This window comes from Melospiza melodia, chromosome 2 (assembly GCF_035770615.1).
Source record: "Melospiza melodia melodia isolate bMelMel2 chromosome 2, bMelMel2.pri, whole genome shotgun sequence".
NCBI lineage: Eukaryota > Metazoa > Chordata > Aves > Passeriformes > Passerellidae > Melospiza > Melospiza melodia.
The window spans coordinates 121,762,041-121,787,486 of NC_086195.1; the positions used below are offsets into that span (position 1 = coordinate 121,762,041).

At 43.0% G+C, this 25,446-nt stretch overlaps 1 protein-coding gene across 4 annotated transcripts in view; it reads left to right on the forward strand.

The window, feature by feature from the left end:
• The first annotated feature begins 321 nt into the window (after positions 1–321).
• The window catches only part of NPAS2 (neuronal PAS domain protein 2), a 104,027-nt gene continuing 78,902 nt past the window's right edge, over positions 322–25,446 (forward strand). For 2 of the 4 annotated variants that reach the window (XR_010026824.1, XM_063149793.1), the window contains exon 1: positions 322–380. The gene's annotated coding sequence lies outside the window, so the exon portion shown is untranslated. Of the gene's footprint in view, positions 381–8,235; positions 8,293–25,446 lie in introns of those variants that run through there. The other 2 variants (XM_063149795.1, XM_063149796.1) reach the window with 1 other exon arrangement.

The window sequence follows — 25,446 nt, forward strand, 5'->3', positions numbered from 1 at the left end:
GTGCCGGCGGAGCCCCTGGCCCCGGCGCGCGTGGGTCCCGCGGCGCCCGGGGCGGCGGCAGAGCGGCATGCGGCGGCCCCGCGCACCATGAGACAGGGCACCGGCACCGGCGGCAGGCAGGAGGCGGGCAGCGTCCCCGGCTCCTCGTCGGCGAGGAAGAGTTTGCCGGCTCCCGAGGCCGGCCTCCTGCGCGGCTGGAGCAGCGGCGGCCGCTGCCGCAACGGCACCGGGAGGCACCGGAAAAGCGGCGGCATCCAGCTCGCCGGCACCGGCACCGGCGGCGGCTCCCGCGCCCAGGTGGCCACCGCGGACAGCAGCAGCAGCGGCAGCGGCGGCGGCTGGGGCTTCCCCGCCGCGCTCCCGCAGCACCGGCACCCCAGGTAACGCGCGGCCGTGCGGCCCCGACCCTGCCTCCGTCCCGTGGGGCGCCCAACCGCGACACCCGCCCGGGGGGCGCCCGCCCGGGGCACCCTCGCGGGATGCTCGGCCACGCGTGACCCCGCGGCGGCGGCCGGGGCCAGCTTCGCGGTGTGCCCGCTCCGCGGGGGTCACGGACGTGCCCGGTGGTGCGGGGTGGCGTGGCTCTGCCGCGGGAAAGTTTCCGTGGGGAGCCCGCTCATGTGCGGCGTGTCTGCCCTGGCCGGGCTGGCGGGGTCCGGCCGGGCGAGCCCCTCCGTTTGGAAAATAAGTTGTCCCCCAAGCAGTCCTCCTCGCCATCTCGTTTTGGTGTGGTTGGACGTTTCCTGACTTTGGGGGTTCCTGTAAGCTAGACTGGAACAGGGTCTGCGATGCGATCGGGAGGTGTTTGCTCAAGGAAAACTTCCAGTAAGACCAGTGGGGATTTTGAATGGGTGAAAGCTGCCGGGGGGAGCAGGGGTTGTGTCGTGTGCTGGGAGAGCCCTGCTGCTGCTGCAGCCCTGCGCAGAACTCCCCTCCCGCGTGTTTGCATCCCTGTGTGGAGCGGGGTAAACCTTAAACACACGGCTGAACGGCAGCGCCAGATTCACACGGAGCTGTGTCGTGGTGCCTTCCTCTATGGTCACTAGCCCGATTTGTCAATTAACAAGCACGCTCATCCAGAAACTTTGCTCCGTACTCCCTTAGCTGTCTACAGGATGGCAGCTTACTTTCACTCAAGTGACTCAGAAATAATTAGCGGTTATAAGCGTTACAGCCAGCAGAGGATCTTGGATTTTTTCATGGCGCTAAACCTCCTGTAGGGATCTCTCGGATGGGCACAGCCAACCTGAGCATGCAGTTCAACAAGTGGTTGCTCTTGAAGTGGAAAATAATCTAATTTACCCCAGTGTGAGATGCTAATGCCCTAAACTGTGGGTTTAGTTTATTTGGTGGTGCTAAATAATTAGAGTTAACAGTGTCCAGACGTAGCCAGCTCATCATCCACTGATCCACGTCTGATTCCGAGAGCTGTCAGCTGGTGGAGAGCCCAATCCAGCATACATTTCACTAGATGAATATGAGCACAGAGTTGCTCTGCAGAGATGGCCAGGAGTATTTGGAGAATGTGATTGCCAAACTACATTCTTTCACTGAAGATGTGAAATGAAGGTTTTCTAGAACTAGGTATGTGACATCAGGGTGATTCCCCAAGCTGGCAGCACTTCTGTGCCCTGCACCAAAGCCTGGAGAAAGTGAGCTTTCCTAAATTAGTTTTCCCTCACAAATAAAGGTGCCTTCCTGCACGTTTGCAGGGTTGAATCCACAGAATTACAATATTTTTGCCCAAATCTCTACCCTGAAGCATGCAAGAGCTCTTAAAGGAGTTGTTTTTTCATCATAGGCAGCAATGTTGTCTACAGTTAAAATTAGCTAGTGCTTTCTAGTACAATGCTCTGCTGTCAGGTTTTTTTGCTAAGCTTAAGCCTAGGCTGGTATTTTGCAGGTTGAGTGCCTGCTGAAGACAGACTGTCTTTGGGAACTTTCAGATTAAGTGGTTTGGTTATTTCTGAGATCATGGTAAGACGTAAACTTGGTCTTTCACAACGTATTTGATGAAGATGGTTTAGGTTTACATCCTGCATTAGGAGACCTTGATCTATCTGGGAATCTGAATTTTTTTCACTATGCTAAGAAACACTTTCTTTGAGATTTAAATTCTTGTGGCATCGTGTTTTGGAACAGGGAAAAGATATTTTTCTTGGGATCATCTTGTGATGGGGGAGTGCATTTTGCTGATCCTCTGAGAATCTTCCAGAATTTCTCTCCAGTATAATTTTATCGCAATGCTCAGGGCGTGTGCTCTTGGGAGGGAACTTGTTGAGGGCTTGACCATTGCACTGACTTGAAGATGCTCTCAGCACAAGGCATGCTGAGCATCCCAGCACTGTTAGGAGCTGAGCAACTGCTCCTCTTCCTGGGAAGGATGAGACCCCTCCAGCTGGTGGCTGATGGGCTGAGTGGACTTCCCCCCAGTTATTCTTCCAGGGTTTCTTCCAGGGTGTTGCTTCTACAGTGAGTGCAGGAGGGAGAATTGAAGACTTTCTCAACTGTGTCTTGGGTTGGCAGAGTGTGCCTGGCGATGCCATGGAAGGGTGGAGGAGGAAACTGTTTAATTCACTTGCATGGTGACAAAAATTGTGGAACTAGAACGGTCCCACTTCTGAGAAGAAGTACTGGTGATGGATACATGGAGAAATTGAAGAGCAGAGATTTGAGACCAAGGATTTGTGGGGTCATAGATGACAAATCTTGGGAACAAGGTGTAGGGAACTGTAGATAGAGGTAGTAAACCCAGGCCAAGAGAAGGAATGGTGGAAAGAAGGAAGTTGACACTTGTCGTGTACAGGGACAGGAGATCTGAGCATGCAAAACCACAGTGGTTTCCATTCTTTCAATAACCAGGGCATAGTACTACTACTTTTTCATCCTTCTCATTTTCCTCCCCACACTGCCTGCTGTGTCTCAGCCCTTGCCTCTGCTTCTTTGCCTCTTCCCTGGATTGGTTAATGTCATACAGTTAAAAATAACACCCAAATACACATTTTATGTGCATTTAATTGCTTTTCTTTCTGTCTTAGATGAACTTAGGTAACTTCCATTTGTGTTTATAGTTTTGTGTCTAGGCTCTTAGGAGAGATGCACTTGAATTGCAGATTTTTTTAGAGGGATCATTATCTGTATAAAAAAATAATTTTCCTGGATTTGGTTTAACTGTCTGTCGATCCTTGATCTTAATAAAACTTCTTGAAAAGGTAGGCTGAGGCCATGCAAACATTTGTATTTTAGCTAATTTAATTCAGTAGGCACTCTGCATCAGCTGATAGAGTGATTTTATGAGTCTGACTACTGAAGTTTGAAAAGGAAACACCATGTAACAGCATTTAAGCAGAATGCATAGATGGTGGTGGATTTATTTATGCAGTGCTGCTTTTGGTATTGCTGTTTTGGGAGGGACTAAAGCCATTGTGACATGGTATGGGACACAGAATATATACATATATATATATATATATATATATATGCATGCATGTATGTATGTGAAACAGTATATTGCCAGCTGAATTCAAAATTACAGGAGCTGCAGGGCAGGAAAGGCAAGGGGGTGATAAGGGATGTGGGTCATACAGGCTCATGCTCTGAATAAGGAGCTGACGAGCTGCAGATGTGGTTCATTCTCTGCTCCTTGCATTTATCTTGTGGTGGCTCTGGGATGTTGGCAGATTAGACTGAGGGATTTAGGGAAATGGCTTTCTTGGCCTTGTCCACATAAATTCGACGTACATTTTGGGGATAGAGGGATAAATACTGGTTTTTATGCTGCTCTTCCTGTGTCTCTTCCCCCTGAAGGCAAACTATGAGGCACAGCTCAGTCCAACCAAAACGTTGGTTTTAATTACACTTTGGTAAAGACACTTCTGTTGCTTTATCCAAGGACCATGGCAGAAATCGGTGTTTATTGCAGGCTGCCTAATACATTTGGGAAGAATAGTCTTATGCATCCCCAGTGCTAGTTTTAATCCTGCTTTGGTCTGAAAATCCACCTGTGACTTCAGCAAAATAAAGCTCTCACAAAACTTAGGTCACTGGTGAGCTTGGACCTTTGTTACTAGGAAATAGTATTGCCATACTATAAGACCAGATTTATAGTACCCCATCTGCCTGCTGTTTCTTGTTCTCTCCTTTACCACCAAGCACTTTGAGGCAATGCCATCTCTTTCTCCTGTGTCTTTGTGGCAAGGTAGCAGGCTTTGAGCGTCAAGATACTCCAAAAATGACCATGTAAATGGTGGGAACAGGGTGGTTATCTAACCTCCTCCTGCTTGGGCACAAGTCTGTGTAAAACAGCTGGGCTTCTGCTGGCCTGATTATGACAGAAGGTGTTTTTCAGCTGTTTTACTACCGTTCTTAGGGATCTGCATAAAATAGAAGATTTCTAGCCAAGTGGAATGATGATATGGGAAAAAAAATTGAGAGTATGTATGTTTGAGATCAGAACTGAAATTTGGAAATTCAGGTATGAAACCTCTAATTTCAAAATGTACACAAAATGCTGGCATGACAGTGTCATCTACTGGGACATTTCAATCAGCCTTTCTCCTTGAGTATCTTCATGTGATATAAATGTAATATGCATGTCAATTTGAAAATAAATAGAAGAAAATATATCTATACTCATAGAAATTAATTGCTATAGGTCACTGAAGGTGCCAAAACTTAGACAACATCTTCCCTGGTCAACTCAGGGGAAAAAAAATCAATGCAATGTGGAGGTGTGAGTTAAAAAACAAAAGGAAATAAAACATTAAGATTGTTTTTTAAATGATGGGAAATTATAAAAAAGACTCCTCATTATTTCACTGTAGCAGCTGTAATGGGCTCTGTCTCCAGTGTCCTGTGATGTTGATTCCCCCACATCAGAGATGGCTAGTGGCAAGGGAGATGGTTCGGAGGGTCATAGGAAAGGGGATCAGAGAAACAGAGTGACTCCTGTCTCAGGACTGACAATGCTAATAAAGTGATGCAACACACATCTGTAAAATTAAGCAAAGCATGGAGAAGGCAAACCAGGAATGACTGATCACAGCCACAGCAGCAGAGGGCACTGGGCAGGCAGTTGCAGGAATGGAAACAAAAGGAGATTGCTCTTCACATGGCGTGGTCAGACTGCTGAGCTCCTCACCACAGGATGTGGATGCTGAGAGGTTACATCAGCTAATGAGGTGACTGGATGAGTTCATGGAAGAGAAATTCATCAAGGGCTGTTAAATTTAAAACCACTGCCTCTGGCATGGGAAGTTTTGAGCAGCATATTTTAGAAGCTTGGTGAGTATCCTGAAGAAATACCACCACTGGTTTGCCTTGTTCTTGTACTTGCTCCTCAGCACCTGTGTCTGGCCATGGCTGAGAGGGGCTGCTGGGCCCGGAGGTCTCCCTGTGGAGAGAATGGACCAGCATCTGGCCCCCCTCAGTTCCCAAGGCCAAGATGCTGCTAGTGGCTCGTACCTTCCCTGCTCAGAGCTGGCTCCATTACAGCACATCTGCCATGGAACAGGCTGGTTGGGAGCAGCTAGTTGAAGTGCTCCAAAGAAAAGCCAAGGCATGGTCCAGGACTGTACTCCAAAAAGCTGTGTACACTGCTTGAGTGCCCTCCCTGGTGTCCTGTTGTGGAGCTGTGCAGTCATGGTGAGGATTATCTTCTTGGGTTCAAGTAGGTTCAGAAAGCACTTCATTCAGGGAAGCAATCCCACCTGAAGGCACTGAATAATGAGATACGATGCCTGACTGAAGAAGTTCCTGCTGGGAGACTGTAATATTGCTACATGCCTGCCCTGCTGACACAGTCTTCCCCAGCCTTCCCTGCTGCTCGGTGCCAGGGAGAGGATTTGGGCCAAGGTGGGCATTTTCTCTGACAAGGTGTTGCTGTAGTTGGTTTCATCTGTCTCTACAAGACCAGGCCTTGACATTCTGAACTGAGAATGAGAGGACTGGGAATTAAATTTCTTCAGTTATCCGCTGAATTTAAGCACTGGTTAAAACAGAAATGTTATGTTCACTGCTGTTTATTAAACCAGACAATTTGCTTAATCATCTGAAAGGCAGATTTTAAAGCCATGGATTGCATTTATGACGGCTGTGCTAAACCAAAGGCTGTATTGCTGTTTACTTAAGCAATGGTCAAAGCACAATGTTTTAAAACACAGCTCACAGTGATGGCATTTTGCTGCCTTTTGGATGAGGGCTGTTGCTATTAAAACAACAAGCACCATTCCCAAACTCAGCAATATCTTAAGTCCTTCTGGTAGTTGCCTAAAATTTCCAGATGCTAACTGATACAGAAACTCCAATGCAGCACTTAATGGAGCTCACAACTGCCTGGCTGTATATTTTTGGGCTACCTTATGTAATAAAATGGCAGGCCCTTGCACTGCCTGCACAAACAAGGTTGCATAAGCAGCCTGGGGAAACAACCGGAGCTCCAAGAGCCCTCCTGAATCCTGCATGTCTTGTTTGATCTCATTTAACATTATTTAATAAGCAGTATTAACCTTTTCCTCTCTTCCCCCTTAAATTATCTAGAACCAGTGATACTGACTTAATTTCATACACAGACCTCACTTTTCAGAGAAGTCATCAAACTTTCCAGTCAATTGAGCAGCCTGATGTCTGGGTAGCCTTGAATTTTCTGTAATCAGCACTCAATCTAGTTAAAAATAAAAAGACATTAAAAACAAAGCCTTGAACAGGAAAGTACTTGTTTTTCACTCTCATTTCTAATTTGGTAACCATTCTTAAAGTTCATCACTATGGTTTGTTCTATCAAGGGATAAACAATTTATTATTCAAGCAGCTTTGGGATTTTTTTCTTTTAAAAACAGACAATGCTATTCAACCATTGGGAAAAAAAAAACAGCACAAGAAAATTGTAATCAATTTTAACAGGCTTGCAGATGGCAATGAATTTCTTTAAGCATAATGTTAGCCCTGCAAACAATAATAATTGAGTTTGATCATTTATTATCCTTTTATCATCGGTAACAGACCAGACTATTTTTCTCTTGATTCCCTCTGTTAGGTGTGTCAAATTTTTAAGCTGAAGAACAATTTTAATAAGGCAGCTTCCACCTGTAATCTTTAAATCAACAGGTGGATGTAACCATGCAAAACCTGAGCATTCCTGGTTATCTGATTGAGTCAGTGGCTGAATAAATCTGACTTTAAACATGTCCTAGATTTATTGGTTTGGGTGGGACACCTCTCATTAATACTTTGGGAGAATTGACATATTTCCCATGTTATGCATAAGAACAGTATGCTTGCAAAATCTAGTCAATGCTGTGCGCAGCATGATCAGCTAGAGATAGGATATTTCTCTGTTATTTCTAATTCTGATACAAAATATCTGCCTCAGTGTTTTTATTGGTAATTCTATGGATTTTACTTGTGTTATTTTGTCTGTTCCTGGTTTTGACATATAAAACAAGAAAAGGTTTTAAATTGGAGGTTTTGCATTAGACATACCCACATTCCAGTTACACTTCCAGCCAGGGTTCTTTTAGTTCATAATTTATAAAGGGGAAGACAACTATATGATTTCTACATGGACCATTAAGGCCACTATTTACTCAGGCAAAATCTTCATCCTGTTGATTAGATAAACAGTGAGTTGTTATAATTTGCTTTATCTTTGGCTATGAAGGTGAGAAGAATATTTTATTCTCCTATCTACTTTTCAATGCCTTTTTTTTCGTATAGTAATACAATATTTGGGATAGATAGTTTCACATAAAAAGCCTAATCAAACAATAGTTCTGTAAAGCAGCTGGGTGCATTTCCAACAATTTCAGCAAGAGCAAGACTGATGAAAAATAAATAGGTCACTCATAGTCATTCCTATATTTATATTTTTTTAAGAAGGACTGAAGAATCTTCTTTGTTTCTGGGCTGTCACTGAAGTCGATGGGCGTTTTGCTGGAATAATTCTGGGCCTTTAATTTGATTGTTTGTAGAGTGGCACCAGTCATTTTTTTTTCCATCTTTTTTCTTTCTTTCCAGCACAAAGGACCTTATTGTCAGCTGACACACACTGATGTAACTCAGCTCGTTGTAGCAATTACATTTATACTGCCTGGCTTGTAACATCCATATTTACTCAAAAATGCATCATCTTTTTCAACAACAAAATATCGTGTTATATCTTGCTGTTATTCAAGTATGAAGCTGGATTTGGTGCCTGTCCTGCTGTCCTCATTAAGGCAAAACTCCCACTCCCATTAAGGCAAAAATCAAGGAGAGTTCGGCTGACAGAAAATTACCGACTCGAGTTTCTAAAAGGTCTAAACTTTCTCACTTTATGGGTTTGATTTTTTTTTTTAATTTAAAAATTTAAAATTATCTCACTTTGTATTCTAACTCTTCCCTCTCCTTTTATATTTCTGGTTTTGAATCTTTAGCTTCCTTTACTAGGATCTTTTTTTCTTTTTACTTCTGTCAGGTCTTAGCACCTTCTACTTTCCACCTTGCCCTCCCCTCCTTTCTTCTCTCCTCTTTCTGTCTCGCACTCTCTTTCAGTCTGTTATTCTCACCTTCACTGACTACAGCACTGTAAAAAGTTTATATACATCATACATGTTTCCAGGAATTTCATTGAGCTTGCTTAGACCCCTTCTACGTACAGGTGCTTATTTTAAGGTACTTGCCTAAGGGCAAACCAGCAGTTTGTAAGATTGGTGATCCAGGCAGAGATTTATTTGCACAATATTCATCTCAGTAATCCTTCCTCTTCTTCTGGGTAGAATCTTAGCATTTCCTTGAAGTATTGATGCAGGGTTTCAGTAAATTGAGTTTTGGACTGATAAAATAAATATTTGGCATAGTATTGCAGTCAGAAAAAAATACTCACGGATTTTGAAGTCTGTGTAAAAGGGGTTTTGTTGAGGGTGACAAAACGGGAAATCTCCAGAGAAATGGGTTTTATTCATAATTCTTCTACTGTGCAATGTTATGAGCTTAGACCACATACATAATGCTTTCTGTGCACCACTTCTCTGATCTGTAAACTAGGACAGCTTTACAGAGTATTGTAGGGTATGAACAATTCTGGGTGCCAGTCATAACCAGGTGTCAGAGGGGGGCACGAAGCAGGGAGCTCTGGGATGCTAAAAAGGCCATTGACAGGAAGAGGAGCTACAGTAAGGGGTTTTTTGGGCATTGGTCACCTCTGTGGTGATCAGGATACATCAGGCAGTACCTTGTCACTTTGCTTCCAGCTGTGCAACACCTGGTGCCTTTGGAGCTCTCCCTGGATGTCCCAGCTCCATTGGTTTCCTGCACAGTGGCTCAGGTCCCCCCCTCATCCTGCTACCTCTTAGCTGTTTGCATTTTTCAGATGGAAAGCCTTTGGAGAGTGCCAAGTATTGTTATTTCCTTGCTGAAACGACTGAAAGTTGTGTTGTCACAGGACCTAATTCATGCTTGTGAAATAAATAGTCGGTATATGGCTTCTTAATGTATAGTGTAGCATTTCAAGCTAAAGCTGTCAGCTTTCTGCTTCTCAGCATCTGGATCCCTGCAGACATACTTCTTAAAGCAAAAGACATAACACTAAACTGGCTTATTCTCCCTTAAACAAGCAAATGCATTTTCTCTTATGGGAATGATAAAAAAAATAATTTTTCATGGTGCCCAATTGCCTGTTATTCTGGCAAACCTAAAACGAATCAAAAACTGCAGGCTATATTTGGAGAGTAATGACAGTTAAAGAAGCATTTCTTCTTTGATGCAATTTCTGTTTGATTTTCTTAAAACCCTCCTTTTCCAAAGACCCATTTCCACTACATCTGAACAATAGGTTTATTGTTGTCAGCTGAATGAGAAATTTGATAAAGATAGCTTTTCTATTTCCATTAAAAATAGATGATTTTTCAGAACACTGAAGGATGAAAGTTCAATTTTTAAGTCTGAATTTCACATTTCATTTGACCAGTCTATAATATATATATTTTTTCAAAGTCCTGATTGGCATTAGACATGGCATATTTCTCTGCATATTTTTTATCAGTGTGAAACTATTAGAGGGTCATTGCTCTGGTTAATGAAAGAGGGCTGACATTCTTTGTAAGTTGTGAGTGTTTAAATATTCTTCTATGCAAATTTTCCCCTTTAATGAAAAAGTTTAAAGAGACATCTTAAAAAAATTTATTTAACAGTGTTGAAAAATTCAGGTTACATTCATTCATAATCTATGATATCCAGTGGTACGAGATGATGACACATTTCAAATTTGCTACTGTATAATTAAGAGGGAATTCCATATAGGAGATGTAAGCATAAAAACTGGGTATGGCTCTTCATGATACTGCTGGTTTTGCTGCTGAATTCTTCAGTAGTTTTGTTAGAGTGTATAATCAGTTACACTTGTGCTGATTTAATCAATTATTCTTGTGCACAAACAAACAAACAAACACACACAAAACCCGGCTAATTTCAGACTGTCTTTGAAACATCAGAGCTAGAGATTTCACTTACAATGAAAGAAAATATTATTTTCAAGCCCCTAGAATGATTTTTAAAAATGGCAAAGATATATTTGGGAGCTATCATACTTTTGGGTACCAGCAGCTGTATATCCTTATGCAAAAGTGGATTTGGCTGAAAGACCAATTCATAAATATTGTGTTTGAAGATTGCAGAAAGCTTTCATATTTTCAAGACATAATGTAAAATGTGCAACATTTTTTTCTTTGCTTCAAGAAGTTTGAGTTTAAACAGCTTGGTCTCCCAAATCTAATGAATAATGGCCAACAAACAAAAGTATCCATGGCTTCTTGAATCATAGGGGCTGGAGACCATTCTGTCTGTGGAAGCAGAAAGGTCAGCCTGCTGTGGTCAGTTTGAACACCCTCCTGCGTACTGCCAAACTGTGAAGTGGCTTGGCGGTGGAAGATGCCAATAAATAACTTTACACTGGCACTCCATGACTTCACATCTTGTGGTCTATGAGCTTCCAGGCAAGCAACAGCCTGCTCCTAGCTGCATTGCTTGGAGAAATCAAGGGAGTCAGGGGAACGTCTCATTTTTCTGCTGGAAAACGAATCTTATTTTTTTCCTTTTTTGTAGTCCTCCTCTGCCTTGATCTGCTGTTTGGGGAAGTGAGGGGTGTAGTGGGGGAGGTAAGACTTATCTTTGATCTGATGGCTCCTTTCGTTCTGGGCTGCTCTCCAGGAAAAACTTTTTCCCCCTTTGGGATACAGTGCTTTTCATGGCAGAGGCTCTGCAAACAGGAGTGCTGTGGAAGATCCTGAGTTTGCCTGACATGCGTTTGACATTTTCGCACAAATTCAGCAGAGCAGCTTTATTCAGGTAAACACTTAAGCACATGCTTTTCATTAGTCAGAATTTCATCTGAGTTTCTTTCCTGAATATGGAAAGACTTAGGCACATATTTAGGGGCTGAACGGGTCTCCAGTCTGACTCATGTATGGAGCAGCGAGCATGGGTTGGATGGAAAGGGAGTGCTCATCACGGTAGCACAGCAGCTGTGAAGTAAGATGTACTGTCTGAAAATCAGGATGTTACAAAGGGGCCTTGTTCTTTTTGTCTGCGTATGGTCTCAAGAAGAGGAGCAGGCCTGAACTTTCTGCTTTTGTCTACGCATTTGTTCCTCTGTTTCTCCTTATTTTGAATTACTCTGCATATGGCTTGGATGATGTGACATAGGTTTATAATTAGAATTTTTTGTTTCCTCTGCAACCTCATGTTTGTCAGTTTTAAGATTCACCCATCTGGCACCCCAAGAAGAGGACAGTGTTCTTTTGCAGAACACTGTTGGCTATCTCCATGTGAAGACGGTGCTGTACGCTAAGTCCTCTGAGGATTTCTCACGTTGCATCAGCCACAGAAGGTTTCTGAAATTTATTAAGTATTTGTCAGCACTGAACACATACCCAAACTTTTGGCTCTTTCTAGCTACTTCATTCATGAAAAATGTTTTTTCACAGTTTTGTGTGCAAAACTTAAAGTGACTCAGGCACTGATGTAACCTTTCTCGCTTCTTTTGAGGATCTGAATTATGAATCTAGATTAATGTTTTGCAACACAGAGAAGGAAAGAGAAAGGCACTGCAGAGAGAGCTCAGAAATGGTTGTGCCAGAAGGTTGTTTTGGTGAGCCAGATCTTGTCTGTTTTTAAACATCTTTGCTGACACTAGCACACGTAAGGGCACAGTGGTAACTTCCTCTAACAGATATGTGTTGTGTGCAGGTACTTTACTGGCAAAACTAAACTCTTTCCCTGAGCAGAATGAGCTATCCCGGTAAAAGAATGCTTCAGGGGAGCATAGTAGAGTTGGCAGAAAGATGTTTCCAACATAGGGTCTGTTGAAGGTTCTTTCACATTCCTCACTGACAGTGTCCCCCAAAATTTGAAATACAGACTACACCTGAATAGAATATGGATAATGGGTTTCAAAACCTCAACTGATGAATAGCCTTAATTGTTGCATTTCTTCTTGCATGTTGACTTGAGCATGACAACAGTGGAAGTCTCTTGTTTTGGGGGGATTATAATGTAGGAAGTGTCTCACTTCAGGCCAGCCCTTTTTTGCATTTTATTCTGGAGTTAATAATGTTTTAGAAGTTTCTTCCTAGTCTTGTTTCATAGCTAGTCTTCAGATTTCTTTTGGAGAAATGTATTTGATGTGAATATCTTCTCACTCTGCCAAAGCATGACATCTCTTGCAAACCATTGTCTTAAAGAGCAAAGCAGTAACTGGGAGTCATAAGATGTTTCTGCCATGAACTCAGGCAGCATTGCCTCTATAGCGTATTTTTCCATTTAAGACTGATTTCCCATTGCTTCCTCAAATCTTACGCATTTTGGCTAAACTCATAATTGCAAGACTGCTTTTATCCATTGTATTGAGTTTGCATGGAAAGGTTGTAGTGAAGGCTATAGGTGTGTATTTTCTGAGAAACTGCTAGAAACTTCCCTGATGTCTGACAGAGCCACTGCTGGCCAAGGCCAAGCCATTCAACAAAGGTATTAATGATTTTGGGATAACATACATAAGAAGGAAAAAAACAGTTATGGGCAGGAGTAACTGTGGCCAGAGAAGAGAGGAATGAAAAGAAATGGGAGAAACAGTTCTGCAGACGCCAAGGGTGGTGAAGAAGGAGGGAGAGAAGATGCTTCAGGAGCTGAGATACCCCTGTGGGCTGTGCTGAAGACCATGGTAAGGCAGCTGTGCCCCTGCAGTCCTTGGAGGTCCACGGGGAGCAGATAGTCACCTGCAGCCTTTGGAGGACCCCATGTCACAGCAAGTGGATGCCCAAAAGAGGGCTGTGACCCCGTGGGAAGCCCACACAGGAGCAGGCTTCTGGCAGGACCTGTGGGTCCATGGAGAGAGGAGCCCACAGCAGAGCAGGTTTGCTGGCAGGACTTGTGATTCCATGGGGAGCTCACGCTGGAGCAGCCCATTCCTGAAGGAATGCACCCTGTGGTAAAGGGGCCCACTCTGGAGGGGTCAGTGAGGAGCTGTAGCCTGTGGGAAGGACTCCTGTCGGAGGTCTCCATGAACTGCCTCTGGTGGGAGGGACCCCACACTGGAACAGGGGAGGGACTCCTTTCCCCAAGGGGGAAGCAGTGGCAGAAGCAAAATGTCATGAGCTAACTGCAGCCCCCATTCCCTGTCTCCCCATGCCACTGGTGGGTAGGAGTTAGAGAATCAGAAATAAAGTTAAGCCTGGGAAGGAGGGAGTGGTGGCAGGAAGGTGGTGTTAAGATTTGTTTTACTTCTCATGATCCCACTCTGATTTGATTAGCAATAAATTCAATTAATTTCCCCAGTCTGAGTCTCTTTTGCCCTGGACAGTATCTCATGGGTGATCTCCAGTCTCTCTCCCTATCTTCAAGTCTTGAACCTTGCATTACATTTTGTGTCTGTTATCCAGCTGAGTAGGGGAGTAATAGAGCAGCTTTGGTGAGCACCTGACATCTGGCCAGGGCCAAACCACCACACCCATGTACATCTCTGCTGCTACTGCAAAGGATGATGCTGCCTTACTCCCAACTCTGGACACCAGTGTGTCAGAGCAGAAAGCTGATCTTGCTGAAATTTAGCCTTTTCTTTATGTACATGGGTTAATTGTCAGCTGTTGCATTTCCCTAAGCTGGGTTACTGTGCAGCCGCACCAGGTTGCAGAGGTGAGAGGAAGACAAAGGATCTCCTTTGGAACCAGTGTGGGTTTAATCCACTTTAGAGTAACTGCTGAACGTTTTACATTTCTGGATGAGAGGAGAAGTGGGGCTTGAGGGGAGCTGAGTGAAGAAATGGAGGCAAGGCAGAGACTCAAGGATTTGTACAGGTCAGGCAAGGACATGATGCACTGGGGTGAAAAATGGACCAGCAGGAGTGGGAACAGTGAGCATGGATGGAGTTGAAAATGATGACCAGTAGAAGGAAGAGCACAGACAAGGAGCAAGGGAGACAAAGAAATTTCAGCTGTAACCCATGGCAGTGAGGAAAAAGAAGAGATGGAAAAGAAGCCCTTAGTACAAGCTTGGCTGAGGAGGGAGTGGTGTGATCTACTGGAAAGAGAGGATGTCATGAAGGGAGCAAGCTTGGAGCTGAGCCTGGAAGAGGGAGGTCAGGTGGCAGCATGGGAGGAAGAGGTTGGAGGAGGAGGGTCTTTGCACTGAGAGAAGTCTGAAAGTGGGGTTCTTGGGAAGTACCTGGGGCTTGGATAGCCAGAAATGGAGATGAGCATGTGCTCATCCTGCAGTGTATAACTGGGGCCAGGAGGAGTCTGAGGTACAGAAGGAGGCATCAAGCTGACAGTCAGGGAGGACAGGCAGAAAAAGCTGGCCTGTGTGGGCATCTGGGAGGGCATCCCAGTGCTGGCAGATGTGATGCCCCTCTGTGGTGCCTCAAAGCCCAGCAGGAGAGCCATCTTATGGCTTGCCTCACTGCAGCCCATTGTCCCTTCCTACAGCAGGACCCTGTGACCACTCTGGCTGATGCAGCTTGTTAGCTGTCATGAGTGGAAGACTGCTGATATTTTGGAAATATCACAACAATGCCAAATAGTGGGGTTTTCCATTTTTTTAAAGACCTAGTAAAGTCACACACTCCCAGAAACTGCCTTGAATGCTAACTAATATGGATGCAAAGCTGAGCACTCAGAAATTAAGAAATAGTATCATTAAGTCTGCCTGTGTAATTTTGATTTACTCCCTTCCTGTATATTCATTGTTATGCAGTACTTAATGGTTTGGTAATCACACTGCATTCAAATAATTTTTTTTTGTTTAGTTGTTGCTGGTCACTTTAAATCAGCTTAATTCACTGGCAGTTCACAATCAGTTCACTAAGTCACTTCACAACTACTGGCATAAGATGGGATGGGCAGGGGAAGGATGTGAGCACTTATGTGCCAGCACTGCTAGCTTAGCCTGGCCCAAACCAGTACTCAAATAACATTACTCTCAATATAGTTGGGTAGAAGCTTCAGTTTTATTAAACATTGGTCAATTCAGGCAGATTTTTAAATGAGGATATCCTTGTTGCAAAGAGCACACACACCTGCAAAGCAAAGACTAACTTTTCTCATAAATATATAATCTCTACTTCTTAACTCTTCTGGCTGAAAATAGGAATCATCAAAATTCCCAGGCAGACACCAGACTGTAGAATTTCAACCCAAGTGGTTTAATCATGGAAATGTTCTGTATAACCAAGTGTGGTGGTTTCTTCTAAGATTCTTGAAACTGGAAGAACGAGGCAAGGCTTCCTGGCAGGCTCTGTCCCCAGACTGCTCCCTAGAAAAGGCAGAAGCTGAGAGAGCTCCAGTGAGGCTAGCCCTATATAAAATCCCTATTTCCTGCACACTTTTTGTTTGTTTTCAGGTGTTTCTGCTGCTAGAAAACATTGGGTTTGGTATGTTCAAATTATCTTCTTGAGATTTTAAGTTATACATTTTATCTGGTTTAAGTAAATCAATAAAGATTTTTCCTTACTAATAAGTACTAACTTTTATGACTACCTTGGTGATATAATTTTCATTTTCAAGAACTGTGCACCATTTTTGAATCTTAGAAAATATCAGTTGCTCAAGTTCCGAATTATATAAAGCTTTAACAGTTCTTTCTGATACAAATTGTTTCAAGATTGTCAGTATGTAACCAAACTCTTGAGATCAAACAGATTTTCTAATTAGTTTTTTGATCTTCTAATTACGTCTTTTAGAAGCAGATTGACAGGCATTAATGGCAGTTTTCATGTATATTTATAATTTACTTTGTCTACAAAGCCTTGTGTAGAAGGACTTTCACTGTCTGTCTGAATACTCCTTAAACTAAGGAAACAGTCTTTAAGAATCTTGCATTATCTTGCTTGCTGATCTAGAATTGCATGTTTTGTAGTATACGTTTGACTAAACAAGGTATTAAAACTTGTGCTTAAATTTGAAGCTATTTTTATTGCTAAAGTGACTTGATTACCCTCATGCAATCAATGTCTTCAAGAGAGTAATAGGTCTTGTTTCTATCATATATTTTTATACTCCAAGCCTCTATGTATGCAAAATAGCATTCTTTAGTTGTGAGCTCTTTGAGAACAAAGCTTTACAGCTTTCCGCTGTGCAAGGCTGGAAAACTCTGAAAAGTAGAATAATGTAAACAGTAACAATAAAAACCTTTGTGATGTCCATATGTCACATCCTGTCAGATTGATGCATTGACTTGCCAGATTACAGGTTTCAGTCAGCAAAAAGCAAAGCAAAGCAAAGTGGTGAACAAAAGTTTGACCTGGTTTTCCGTGTAATTAAAATAGTCAGTAGTTTAAACTGATGGAAGGCAATGGACTTGGCTGAAAAAATTGAAAGCAAATAAGTTACCTGTTAGATACCTCTTCAGGAGTGAGTAATTCTTTCATTTATCCTGGTGTTTGGGAGACCAAAAGCTCACCCATGGACTTCTGAGGGATCCAGTTACCATCTGAAGTCCATCTATAATGGCTACAATAAATACATTGTTGTCATGGTAATACAGTGATCAAAGCCTGAGGGAAAAACTCTAGCATTTCTGTGGTTCATAGTGTAAGATGAAAGAAAGCCTTGACAAGAAATAAGACTGATTTTTAATTTTTTTTTTGTTGTTGTTGTTGTTGTTTTTTTTTTTTTTCTTCTGGACTCACTTGAGCAGGTCAATGTCCTTTATACGTTGGGGGTTCCAGAGCTGAGGTCAATATTCCAGAACACAGCAGGGAGACATAATTGCCTCCTTTGACCTGCTAGTCACACTTCTTTTGGTGCAGCCTAGGATATGGTTGACTTTCAGGGCAGTAAGCACACAAGTCCTTTTCCTCAGGGCTGCTCTTAATCCCTTCTGTGCCCAGCCTATGTTTGTGTTTGGGATTGCCTGGCCCTGGTGAAGGACTTTGCACATAGCCTTGTTGAACTTCATGAGGCTGGCACAGAGCCACCTCTCAAGCCTGTCCAGGTCCCTGTGGGTGGTTTCCTTCCCTCCAGAGTGTCAGCTGCCCCACACACCTTGGATTGTTGGCAGACTTACAGAGGGTGCACTGAGTGCCACTGCAAAGGTGTTGAACAGCACTGGTCCCAGTACAGACCCCCAGGGAAGGCTGCTTGTCCACTTGTTCAGCAAGCTGTTGACCTCAAATCTTTCAGTGCAACCATTTAGCCACTTCCTTACCCACTGAGTGATTGATTTATCAAATCCATGTCTGTCCAATTAGAGACAAAGACATTGTGCCAGACAGTGTCAAACGCTTTGCATGAGCCCAGGTAGATGATGTCAGCTGCTCTTCCCTCATCCACCACTGCTGTAACAGTCTTGTAGAAGGCTACCAGATTTATCAGGCACAATTTGCTTTTAGTGAAACCATGTTGGCTTATCAGTCATCTCCTTATTTTCTATGTGCCTTAGCATAGTGAGACTGGCTGGCCTGTTGTTCCCTGAGTTTTCCTTTCTTTTTAAAACATGAGAACCTTCCCAGGAAGATACTCTGAATTTTAATTTAAAATTAAACTATTTCAATTTAATAGTGTAATCTTGCATTAATAGTGTAATCTTACAATTTAATAGTGTAATCTTGATATTGTTAGTACTCAGAAGGAATAATGCTGTCATTGTTGCCTGGGAAATGTGATAGTCTTCTTCCACAATTGAGTTTCTAGTTTTCATGGCAAAATTGACACAAACTGGCCCAATTGAATCATAGAATCATCAAACTGTCAAGGTTAGAAGAGACCTAGAAAAGACCTACAAGATCATCCAGTCCAGCTGCTCACCTGGCACTATCACTGTAATCCCTAAACCACTAATCCACATCACCCAGTGCCAGATCCACATAGCTGTTAGACACCTCCAGCAATGGTGACTCCACCGCCTCCCTGGGCAACCAGTTCTAATGTCTGACAACACCAACAGTGAATTTAATTTTTGTAATATCTAATCTGAATCTCCCCTGGGTCAGCCTATGACTGTTTTCTCTGATCTTCTCACTGAAGGCACAGCAGAAGAGATCGGCCCCACCTCACTACATCTCCTTTCAGACAGTTGTAGAGAGTGATGAGGTTTCCCCTGAACCTCCTCTTCTTGAGCCTAAACAACCACAAAATCAGGCCTCCCTGCAAGGCCATGCAGGGAAGTTACTATGATCAACTGAGAGGATTCATAGTGAAGTCTACTGACAACTGAAAGATGAGGTTTCACAACAGACTGCAACTTACTTAAGTCCACAAATCTGCCATCACAAGTGCACTTGGGTGGTGGAGGACCAGTCCCATTTATAAATGCCAGATTTCCCTCCCCTGTTCCCTGCTCCTAGCTGGACACTTCTGCCAGTTGCCTTTGCTGTCCTACCTAATGAGGCTTCTGAAGAAGTCCTGTCAGCTTTCTCTATGAGAAAATTAAAGAAAAAAGTAAAGGATGGCTTTGTTTTTTGGGGTTTTTTTGCCAAATTACAGAATTTAGTGAGCTCACAGAAGGAAAATGGACCAGCAACAAAGATAAGCAGTGCAGGAGAAGCAGGACAATCAACCATGTCTGTTTGGTGGCCACAAGCCAGCTTGGCTGGCCCACTCTTCATGGCTTTGAGCATTCAAGATGTAGAGCCTGAGCTGCCTGCTCACCTAGCAGGCAAAATGCATGTCCCCAAGGAAGTTCAGGATAAAAGGGAGGCTTGAAATGCTACCTTCTGCTGCTTCAGTGCCTTAGTGAGGGCTGTGCTTAGGGCCATCTGTAAGGCAGGAATTTAAAGCCACAGTCCCATATGCATTTATGCAACAAATCTTCCCCTCTGGGTTATTAGTCCTACAGAATATTACCCAGCTCAGATCACTTCAGAGGAATTGTCTCCTTTGCCAGCATGCTCACAGTGGGTTTCCAGCCCCAGTCCAATATTCCTTGCTCACAGTGAATACCTCATTATTCCAAAGCAGTGTCCTTCTCTTCAGTGGTGTAGCCTAATGGGGTATGCCCATAAATCCAAATAGATCAAGCTGTGCAAGCTTTAGTCCCAGTGAAAGGGGATGACTCACCTGATGAAGTGCTCACCAGTCAAAGCAAAAGCGGCACAAAGGGAATCTGAAGTGTCAAAGTAGTCTTTTGTCAACAGGCACAGATTCTGACCTTAATCACACTGAGTGCATCTTACAAGCAGTCCCATGAACAAACTGAGACTGCTTGTAGAGTAATAAAGTAGCTCTCCTAGGAGAAAGGGCACTGAATTCCAGCTCTAGGTCATTAAGCTTGTGTTAAAGTCTCAGTCCATTTCGTTGATGTCTCATGGTTAATGTTCCATGACAGCCCTTTAATACACAAGAAAACAGCTTAATCTGAGAGCGCCCTCCTGGCACGTTATAAATTTCATTGGTATTGACGAGACTATTGAAATTCCGATTACAATAAAAGATGTGAAATGTCACACGGCATGGTGATGATCAAATGCTGAGCACTCTCCTAGCTTACTTCCTGGACACTAGAGCAGGCCCACAGCCCATTGCCCAAAACCCTTAGATAAAGGCATAAATATGGAGGGAAAGGCAAATACAAGGGGAAAAAGTACAAAAATGAAAATGATAAATTGAAATTTAACTTCCAAAGAGCTTGATTGTGTGGACAGAATTGATGAGAATGCGGAAACCTCCATGCAAGACTGAGGCAGCTTTCTTTTCTTTTTTTTTTTTAACATAAACAGTACAAAAAACTGAGTCCATGTGAGCCATCATGCATAAAATCTGTATAAATACTGTGACTACTAATCTGGAGCCATTGCTGGATTTTTAAGACAATCCTTGCCAGAAAAGGACCAGTGACCTTAATATTTTATTCAATAGTTAGTATGTCAAAAAACAATTTAACTTTGCTGACAAATGATAAAGAGGTACTTGTATTGCAGATATTAACTACCTCATGCAGTTTTCAACCTAAACAATGTAAGTAGAAAAGTAGTTTTGTCTGAGTAAAGACATTATGATATGCCCCAGAGGAATTAAAACTCCGGGAAAGGAAATGGAAAAATCTAGAAAATGTAGAAACTACAATTTTATACCATGTTTAAAACATATACCTATTTTAGAACACGGGTTCAACATCTTCCTTTTCTGGGTTTTTAAGATGTACAAGTAAGAACCAGACAATGCACATTACTAAATCACAAAGCAAAGATCGATAAACATATCTGCAAAACTTGCATTTTTCTTGGACTCCAGCCTGGCTATGAAAAAAAAAATTAAAATGGGACAAGGAAATTAAAGTATTAAATGCAGTTTTTTACCTCCAAATAGACAGTAAATCAACTTTCAGGCAGCACTTAGCAGTATAGAATATCAAGCATCTAAAGGAAAGACCATTACATCTGAGTGGCAGTTACTGCTCTCATTTGTACTGGATACTGTAAATATACAGCGGTGAACACTAATGCTCTTTGGTTAGATTTTTAAAACACAAGGAATACTGAAGTCAAAGGGACATGCTCAGTCTGACAGTCTGATATTTTTTTAAGAATGAACTGAAAGGGATTTCAGAGACTCCTAACCCGTGAATCTCCACCTTGAGCTTTTGCATTTCTGCTCCTGAGTGTTTAATACATTATCTTTCTCCCCATGTCTGACGGGGCCATACAAGTAGAGGACAATGCCAGGCCATGTGTCTGATAGCATAGTAAAATAAAGCATTATTCTATAAATAAATCAAAGTTGGGTTGGTTTTTTTTAAATGATGAAGATTTTTTTATTTTCCTTCAGATCACAGAATCACAGAAGAGTTTCAGTTGGAAGGGATGTTCAAGATGAACTGGTTTCAACCATAAGCAGGGACACCTCCCTCTACACCAGGTTGCTCAGAGCTCCATTCTCCTGGCCTTGAACATTGCCAAAGTATGGGGCATCCACAGCTTCTCTGGGCAGCCTCTTCCCGTGTCTCACCACCCTCACAGCAAAGAATTTCTTTTTGAACATTTGGTCCAAAGCTACCATCTTTCAGTTTAAAGCCATTCCTGCTCATCCCATCACTCCATGCCTATGTGAAAAGTCCCATGCAGTTCTCTTGTCAGGCCCCTTGAGATCCTAGACAGCTATAAGGTCTCCCTGAGGCTGCCTTTTCTCCAAGCTGAACAATCCCATCTCAGCCAGCCTGTCTTCACAGGAGAGGTGTGGAATGATCCAGCCCTATGATCATCTGGACTCGCTCCAGCAGGTCCACATCTTATGTTGGGGGCTTTTGTCCCTGCAGATACCAGAGAACCTACTCAAGAGCTTTCTGGCAGTTTTGCCGTTCAAAAAACTTATTTTATTTTCTGCAAACACTTCCTTTTGAATCTGAATGCAGGAGGATTAAGTGTCTCACATCTGAAGTGAGTTGGGCTTGGTTTTAAAAATTAAACATTTTAGAAAGAAGAAATTGGTAACTAGGAAAGAAGTAGGAACCAGTCAGAAATTGGGAAGAGTGGATGATTTTAGGACCAAGTGGCTTGAATTCATGGTGATTGCAGTTTTGGCGGATGAAGAATTATAGTGCTGGTTGTTTTGGAGAGATTTTTGTGCCTTGACTGCGCACTTTGTCTCTTCTGGCCACAAAAAGAGAAATCACAAGTGAGAGGAGTTATTAATGGGAAATGCTTTATTACTTTCCTAGGTATAATAGATGATGTGAAAAAGCAATTGTCAGGGAAAGCCAGAATCACTCTGAACACTGCAGCATTTAGACCTGCTCTTGGCTAATTGCTATTCTAGAGACGTACAAAATAAAAAAAGCTAGAAGACGTGGTGCTGTTGATTACATCAGTGGGATCCACTGATCTGAGCACTCATGTGCAGCCAGCTGGCTCCTCTTTGAACTTTCTGAGGCCAGCCTTGCCTGTGGCACGTGAGCTGGGTGCAACAAGAGAGAAAGGCAAACACCATGAAAAAGTGAGGGGATAAAGAGACTGCCTGCTGAGCACTGAGCTTGCTGCTCACAGGGCTGCCGATAAATATCACAGGTTTTATCTGGAAGGTCTGAGGTCTTCCCCATCATGAATTCGTAATTTTTCTCCTCCTCCACTCCTTAACATTTCAGAGCAAGCAGAAGCTGGCTATTCTGCTTGCCCTAGATGAGTCACTCCTCCAGATAAGCCTGACTGACTTCAAAACTGAAGTTACTCTGCATCAAGTTGCGACAGAAAAAAGCAGACTGCAAATGAGGAAATGCTCCTGCCAAATTCCAGTACCCATCACATAAAGTAATGCTATTTCTTGTGTGAGGTGACGTGCTGTTTTGAACTGACTTCAGCTGATCGTAAAACAAAAATGATATTGTAATTGTCACATAAAGGCTCCTGACATAGCAGGGGAGAAGACTTCAATCTGTCACAACCTGTTCTCTTTGAGGAAGAAAAGGTGACTGAGAAAGTGTTATTTGGCACAGAACAGTGAATCAGAAGCAGAAATACAGTCTTCTTTCATTTTTTTGGATGCGTTTACACTTGCTAATAGGCCACTTGGTGCTCTTAAAAAACTCAACTATTCGCTTCTACCTGGCAGCAGACTGAAAATCTACATTCCTAGGAACGTGCCAGAAAAATATAACTTTTTCAGAACCAAAAGTTTCAGTCGAGTGGGCAACGCAACAGTTTAAAACAGAGAATGTTTCACTGACCTGTGGACAGGATGCTCTCCATGTCCAGTGCTGCGGCTGGGGAATTCCTGCATGGCTCTAAGGCAGAAAGATTGCCTTTGTGCTTTCCAATGCCTCCACTTCTGAAAGAACTCAGCCCACTTCTAGAAAACTTAATGTGGAGACAAGGCTCAAGAAAGTTACAAAGGTGGATATTCAGACCCTCAGACTTTGGTTGGAATGCCTAATTTATCATTAGGGAGGCTGGGGAGGGGTGGGAGAATGTAAGCACAGAGAGACAGTGAACCTCCCTTCAGAGGAGCCTCCTGAAGGTGAGCAGTACTGCTTTGTAGCCGTGCAATCAGGCAGTCACCTCACCATAAAGGAGCTGAGCCAGGCCTTTTTCAAAGGAATTCTTCGATGAGTCAAAAACTGCCAAAAAATATTTGCTTGATATTTTTGTAGAGAGGAAAGAGAAATGTTCTGTGTAAAAATATTGAAAAACTCTTTACTATTCTAATGAGCATAGCCATAACCAGACAACAGTATATCATCTTGGAACAGAGGAACTTTTAGGACATAGTACTAAATGGAACTCTTCCATCTCTGCTCTTCCTAATCCTGACATGGGACTCCTGATGGGTGTGCTAAATGACCCACACCCAGCAGAGACTGAAATTCCCTCATCATGTATATCTGATAGCACCATTAGTGAACACAACTTCCTGGAACTGGAGGTGGAGGTAAAATGGGCTCGAGTCAATAAGGCATATCAATCTCCAAGCTGCTGTCAGGCCTTCAATCCACACAGGCCATCTTATTCTGCTTGGCTTTGGGGTACAGAAAATTAAAACTGAGATTAACAGTCACTTTGGGTTATTGCTAGCAATCACAAGATCCGGAGAATTCAATTTATTGCTACAAGAGTTCACTGAGATCACTTTAATACTGGATGATGAGAGGAAAACCTGAGTTTGAAGCCCCACTGTGGAGGAAAGGAGACACTGGGCAACTTTTATGTAGTGTTTGTGAAGGAGATACTGTTAAGTTTTAGCTGTGGAAATACTGAACAAGGAGAAATATTCTTGGATTGCAGAAGACTGACCAGAAGGCCAGTGTGAAGTGAGCACTGGTAGGACCAAAAGCTCTAAGGTGAATTTTGGCCCCATGTAGGACAGGTAAGCAAGCTTGGGCATACACATGAAATAGGGCTTTGGGCATGGGCAGTTCAGTTTGCTGGTGGATCCTGTACCTGTAGAGGGAGAGGCAGACAAGGCAGGAGTCAAACATCTTAAATTTACTCTTCTAACTGTTACAAGTTTCAGGTGATAAAGATGTAATAAGGCTTAGGATGGTGATTGCAGTTAAAATCAGGCAGAAGTGAGCTGCTTGCTCTGCTGGGACAATCAGGAGGAATTGTTGGGTTGAGCTGAGAGTTTGGGACATATGCTGAGAGGCAGATGCTTTGCTGAGTTTTACTGTCTTCGTCTTGATTGGGGTTAAGGGAAATGGGATCTGAAGTGTTTAATCAATTTTTGGTCTAAAGCCCAGGGTGGTAGGATGGCAGCAGGTTTCCCCAAGGAGCTTAGAGAAGATTAGTTTTCATTTGAGGTTTGGAAGAACTGCAGAAACTGAAGCACTCCAGATTTGGAGCTAAAATGAATCCTCAGTCTTTGTCTCATTCTTCTCTCAGCCCTACAGACCCAGTCAGATATGAGACTTTATCAGTCTCATCTTTAAACCTAACTTGCACATCAAAAGAAGTTCACGTGCCCTTCCTCACAGTACAAATAACTACCTGCCCAATTGCAGTCCAGTGACCTTGCAGGATCAGTGCTATTAACATTCCTGAAGCTGGTGATTCCTCTACCCCATCCTTTAAACCTAGCTCTAACACTAACCCTCATCCTTGGTATATTTTAGCAGCCTGTATCTACTCCAGGGTTGTGCACAAGCCATTTGCTCTGCTGGCATTTGTGCTCAGTCCCACTGAGTGAGTCTCTTGAGACTTTCTGACATTTTCATCCTCATTCCCATCACAACATGGACACATCTGCTTGACCCAAGACAAAGAAGGTGCTTGCCCCAGCATCTGTGATGTGAAGCCGCCAGCCAGAGGGGTTTTTTATTAGGGGTTTTTTATTGAAATTGAGACAATGCCCAAAGACAGGAAAGAACCCTAAAAATCTTTGCTAATGAACACATCACATGCAAATGTAACAAAGCATAGAAAGCTGTAAGCTGCTTTACTTCTCAGATCATTGGTTGATGATCCCACTTTCTCATTTACTCAGAAGGAACAAGTCACTGACCAGACACTTGTTCTTTTCAGAACTGTTCGTTTCAGCGGCAGAGACAGAATGTCAAGAAATG